This window comes from Spermophilus citellus (genome assembly GCF_964194105.1).
Source record: "Spermophilus citellus genome assembly, chromosome: 2".
Lineage (NCBI taxonomy): Eukaryota > Metazoa > Chordata > Mammalia > Rodentia > Sciuridae > Spermophilus > Spermophilus citellus.
The window spans coordinates 35,741,260-35,747,259 of record NC_138183.1 but is presented as its reverse complement, the minus strand read 5'-3'; positions in this window follow the sequence as shown (position 1 = coordinate 35,747,259).

Below are 6,000 nucleotides of genomic sequence, written 5' to 3'. Positions count from 1 at the left end.
AGATAGAAAGGGTGTATGTGAAAAGTCTAACTTTCATTTTTTGTCTTTTGACTTCCTATTTATCTTTCCCAAGTCAATCAGAATTGTCAGTTAGATGTGCATTCTTAAAGAACTATTTCCTTCATTTTCAAAAATAGAAATTGTAGCATATTATTTCAAGATTCTTTGGCTTCTGTGAAATTTGTTCTTAATCAGTAGTATCTGAAGAACTTTATTACATGGTATTCTAGCAAAAGGAATAATTTATCTGTCCTTTAATGGTGGGCATTAGGTTGTTTAAAATGTTTTTCTTTCAGTATACATTTAAAAAAAATTCATAGACATGCTGGGCATGGTAGTGCAGGCCTATAGCAACAACTTTGGAGGCTGAGGCAGGAGGATCCGAAGTTTAAAGCCAGCTTCAGCATCTTAGTGAGGCCCTGAGCAACTTAGCAAAACCCTATCTCAAAATAAAAAATAAAAAGAATTGTAGATATAGTTCAGTGGTAGAGCACCCCTGGGGTCAATCCCTAGTACAAAAAAAGAGGCGGGGGGAACCACAGACATTGACAAATTGCTCCCTAGAGATGTTGTCTCCCATCAATAAAGTATAGTTTGTTTCTCTACATCCTCAACACCACAGGGTATTATGGAACTTTTTGATCTCTACCATTGTGATAAATAATACACTGTTATGATTTGGATCTGGAATGTTTTCCAGAGGATTATGTGTTGAAGGCCAGGTCCCCAGTGCAGTAATGTTCAAAGGTGGGGCTCTTGGTAAGTGCTTAGGTCATGAAGGCTCTGACTTCATCGATGGATTAATCCATCAATGGGGTGTAGCTGATGGCCTTACTGGGAGGTGGTAGAGAATGAAGGAGGTGGAACCTGTTGAAAGGAGTAGCTCCTTGGGGGCATGCTGTTGGGGACAGCCTTGTCCTAAGCACCCTCTCCCCCTTTCTCTTTCTCTCTGCTTGCTGACTGCCTTGAGGTGAGAGCAGCTTTCCTTTGTCATGCCTTTCAGCATTGATGAGGCATCTCAGGCCCAAAGCAATGGAATCAGTCAGCCATGGACTGAAATCATGAGCCAACATAATCTTTCCTCTTTTAAGTTGTTTTTCTCAGGTAATTTGTCACAGCTTCAGGAAGTTGCTTATATACACATAATATCTTGATGTTTCACTTAAAAAAAAAAGTGGTCCTGTGATTGAACCCAGGGCCTTATACATGCTAGGCAAATGATTTACCACTGAACTACATTCCCATTTCTAGATATTCCCATTCCCATTCCCCTGCCCTAGATGGGGTGTCACTAAATTATATAGGTTGGCCTTCAACTTGTGATTCTCCTGCCTTAGCATTCCAAGTTGTTGAGATTTCAGATGTGTACCACCATGCTCAGCTTTAATATTACCTTTATTTGTATTTTTATAAGTGAAGTTGAATATTTTCTTTCTTTCTTTTTCTTTTTCTTTTTAGTACTGAGGATTGAACCCAGGAGTGCTCTACCACTGAGTTTCAGCCCTTTTTATTTTTATTTTGAAACAGGCTCTCATTAAGTTGCCAAGACTGGCCTCAAATTTGCAATTCTCCTGCCTCAGCCTCCCTAGTTGCTGGGATTACAGGTGTGCACTACTGCTGAAATTGATCATTTCTATAGGTATTAGAGCCATTTATAATAGCTTTACTATAAATTATATGTCTCTAGTGGTAGTGATCTTTTTATTATTGGCTTTTGGGAGCTGATAATTTAAGAGTAGAGTACTCATTTGGTCACCCTGGAAACTTCTATCCACAAAGCAGAGGATATATGAAATGCCCTGTGCTCTAGTCATTCTCACTGTGTAATAGACCACCCCCAAAACTGTCATCAAGCAACCATTTTATCATGCTCAAAGTCTCCAGGATCAATAATTTGGATGGAGCACATGGGATGGCTTGTTTCCACTCCATGATATTGGGGCCTTCTTGGTAAGATACAGGCTAGAGGTGATTCAATATCAGGAGGCTGGACTCATTTGGAGCAGTAGTAGGCTGAAGCTGGCTCACACTGGCTATAGAGAGCCAAAGTGTACCTTTTGTCCCAAATTCTGTTTTAGTAAAACTTTCAAGTCTTGAAATCCGTCACGATCAGAGTATTTATACCATGAAAATTAGCAAACGTTATAAATCAAGGTTTTTTGGTTTGTTTGTTTTGGGGTGTGTGTGTGTGTGTGTGTGTGTGTGTGTGTGTTTAAAGCCAGTTTAACAGTACAATACTATCTGGAAATATCTTCACTCACATGCTGACTATTGACTGGGACCTCAGCTGACCTGAAGTTGGAAGCTACCCTTGGCCTCTCTATGTAGTTTCTCTACAAAGGCTAGTTTGTACTTCTCAGCAAGGCAATTAGGTTCCAAGGGTGAGTATCCTCAGAACACCCGTCAGAAGCTGTATCATCTTTTATGACCTGACTATGGAAGTCATATAACATTACTTCTGCTAGTCATGAGACTACCCAGATTCAAAGGGAGGGGAAATAGACATCCCCCCAATTCAATGGGAGAATTGTCAAAGTCACATATAAGAAGAATGTGTGGGATGGAAGACACTGTAGTCATGTTTAGAAAATACAATCTGCCACCGATAGCTGTCTCCTGCATCTCTCCATATGTCTAGATCCTGATGATTCCCTGCTTCAGGGAATAAAAAAGGTTTGAGGCCTTCACATATTCTTTTCCATACCAGTTCACTGTGATCCTTTAATTGGTCATAACAGCTGGCACCACCGGTATGTATCTCATTATGTCAGTAAAAAAACCTCTTTTTCCCTTTTCTGTCTCTCCTTTTCTGCTGTGTTCTATGTTACTTCATAAAGCTCTCATAAATTGGTAGAGAGACTACAGGAGTTTTAGGGTATTAGTTTGCCCCTCTGTAAAGTGGGAACTATATTACTTATCCCCTGTTATGGTTGTATATGAGGTGTCTCCCCAAAGCTCCTGTGGTAATGCAGGAATGTTCAGAGGTAAAATGGATTGCAAATGTTATAATCTAATCAGTTCATCATAGTTTGAATGGACTGATAGGGTGATAACTAAGCAGATGGGGTGTAGCTTGAGAAGGTGGGTCACTGGGAGTGTGCCCTGGCCTCTTCCAACTTCTCTCTCTCTGCTTCCTGGCTGTCATGAATGGAGCAGCTTCCCTCTGCCACACCTTTCTGCCATAATATTCTGCCTCACCATAGGTCTAGAGCAATGGAGTTGGCTGACCATGGTTTAAACCTCTCTTCCCTCTTCTAAATTGTTCTTGTCAGGTATTTTGGTCACAGTGATGCAAAGCTGACTAACACATCCCTTCTGCCTTTCAGATTTATTATAAGGATAGGAAGACATGGTGGAAATTAAAGTTGAACAGTGCAAAGTGCTACACAAAGACAAACGATCACCCTGGATTAAAAAAAATGAATGAAAAAAATATTTCAGGAGAGAAGAGGTAATCAGGGTTAGCTTTTATGAGCCATAACATTTGTGGGCTTTTCAAAGTAAATCAAAATTAAATGCCTTTAATAAAGGACTTATTATGCCTCTGTGGCTCAGAGAACACCCTCATAGTGACAAGGAGGTGGCTGCCCACCTGTCTTATTATAAAATTCTGTCCACAGGCTTTCAGGATCAGATCTCATTTTAGTTAATCTTTTGTGTAGTAAAATCTTCTGTTTTTATATCATCCCAGAGAAAGGGATTTGATCGTAATACTGTGCTGCAGAAAGTCCAGGATGTCACTTGCTACAGCCCCATGGGGAGGTATTTTCTAAATCTGTGAAACTATTGGCTCCTCAAAGTGGATAAGAGAATAATGCCTTGTACCTGATGTGCTTCACAATTCTGCCAAGTTCTTGGAGTTCCAAGGGGAGAATTGTTACAGACAGCTGTTACAGATTGTTGCAGTATGTTCCAGCACTCCACTTTTGTAAGGCACATGCCTCAAATATTCATTTTCATCTTCAGAGTCTATCCTGATCTTCACAGTCCTGGCCCCCCATCTTGAAGTGACCCCTCCCTCCTTTGAAATCCCTAAGAAGAGGGGTTCCTCAACTTCCTCATGTTCTAGCAGCCCCAGGAAAAAATAAATTCCTAATAGTTTCACATATTAAGTAGTTAGATCCAAATAACTTAAGTTTTTAAGCCTAATAATTTAGTAGGCATTTGCAAAACAATACACATAAAATGAAAAAAAAAATTTTTTTCTTTCTTTGGTTTGGGGGGTGGAATTGAACCCAGAGGCGCTTAACCACTGAGTCACATCCCCAGCCCTCTTTTTATATTTAATTTAGAGACAGGGTCTCCCTGAGTTGCTTAGGGATTGCTAAATTGCTGAGGCTGGCTTTGAACTTGTAATCTTCCTACCTCAGCCTCCCGAGCTGCTGGGATATAGGTGTGTGCCACTGCACCTGTCTTTTTATTTCATTTTTAAGGTAACCACAATTATTAATTAAATGGGATATGTGTGTCTAGTGGATGCCACACAACTTCTCAAACTTTGGAATTCTATGCTAGTACTTTCATTCCCTGTTCCATGTTGGTTTTTGCACAGCGTTTACTTTTTCATAGCAACTGATGAAAACTCTACTTTGCAAAGATATGATGTCATAGGAAGGCATGTAGTTTGATCTAATGATGAAAACATGAAACTACTTGGAATTAGCAGTTGGTGTGTGTCCAGTAGATTTTGAGTATTGCTATGTTTCTCTCAAAATATTAAAATGTCTCAGAATCCCTAGAATTTGCTGCAGCTTCCCAGGGCACCTCAACCATAGTTTGGCCCTAGTGCTTCTCTTTCTCTGATGACAAAGAGCACATTCTACCTTCTGTGACAGTTACTTGAAAATGTATCTCCTATTAGAACCTTGTGTTGGTAAAGATGGCGCCTGGAGTGATTCTCTTCCAGGAGCTCAGGTCCATGAGGCACTGAATAGCGCGCAAACCATCACCTCCAAATCTTCCTCTCGCTCCCCCCCCCCATCTCTTCCTCTCCCTCTCCCTCTTTTCCTCTCTTCTTCTCCCTCTTTCTCTTACTTTACCTCTCTTACTCTCCGCCTCTCCCCCCCCCTCTTGACCCCCTTCTCTTCTTCGATTGGCCGCTACGGTCCTGCTAATAAAATCTCGGACAGGTAAATGGTTGTTTTGGCTTGTTGTGTATATGGAGCTTTTCCACCGTTCTTTACACCTTGAATGTCAGGACCCTGTCTCATCTGTGTCCTCTACAGCACCTCTCAATAATTGTATCTAGCACTTGAGCACTTACTAGGGTTAATACAGTTTATGGACTGGATGAGTCCAAAGTCCATGTACTTCAAGGACACTACTTTGCCTCACATAGCACAGTGCCTTACCAGTTGGTTTTATTTGAATGAATAAATTTGCATACACTAAATTTGGGACCACACCTTTCAGCAAAGGGAGCAATTCATAGAACCTCATCAGGCCAAATGTACCAGTTTACATACATTCCCCCATGAGATTGGGCACAGCATTGAACTAGGATAGCTCCCATACTTACTTCTGACCTTGATCAAATAGTTTTCATTATTGTGAGCTTCTCTTTTCCTCATATGCAAAATGGGATAACAATACCTCACTCAGAGGAATATTTTGAGAGTCAAGTGAGATATTGTCTGCTTAAGGGCTTTGAAGGATATTAAGGTGGTGTGCCTTGAAGGATTATGGTTCAGGTGTGGATTACATGGGTACCATTAATGACACCCTATTCTACACTTCTTCCTGGTAGGGCTGAAGGAGGAGGGAGAGGCTGAACACTGGACAGAGCTGTGGTGAAGGCAGGGGCTATAAGTAGCTATTTTTATTCCCCAAGTGACCATTCTCTAAACTTAGACTACAATTCCCTCTGGAGCTGCACTAATGGACAAATTAGTATCAGTTGACAAAGTGTACCATATGCTCTGAAATGTTCTCCCATTAAGCTTCATGAAAAATAGCAGGAATTCCCAGTCCATTATAGGAAATCTGACATGACTTTAGCCT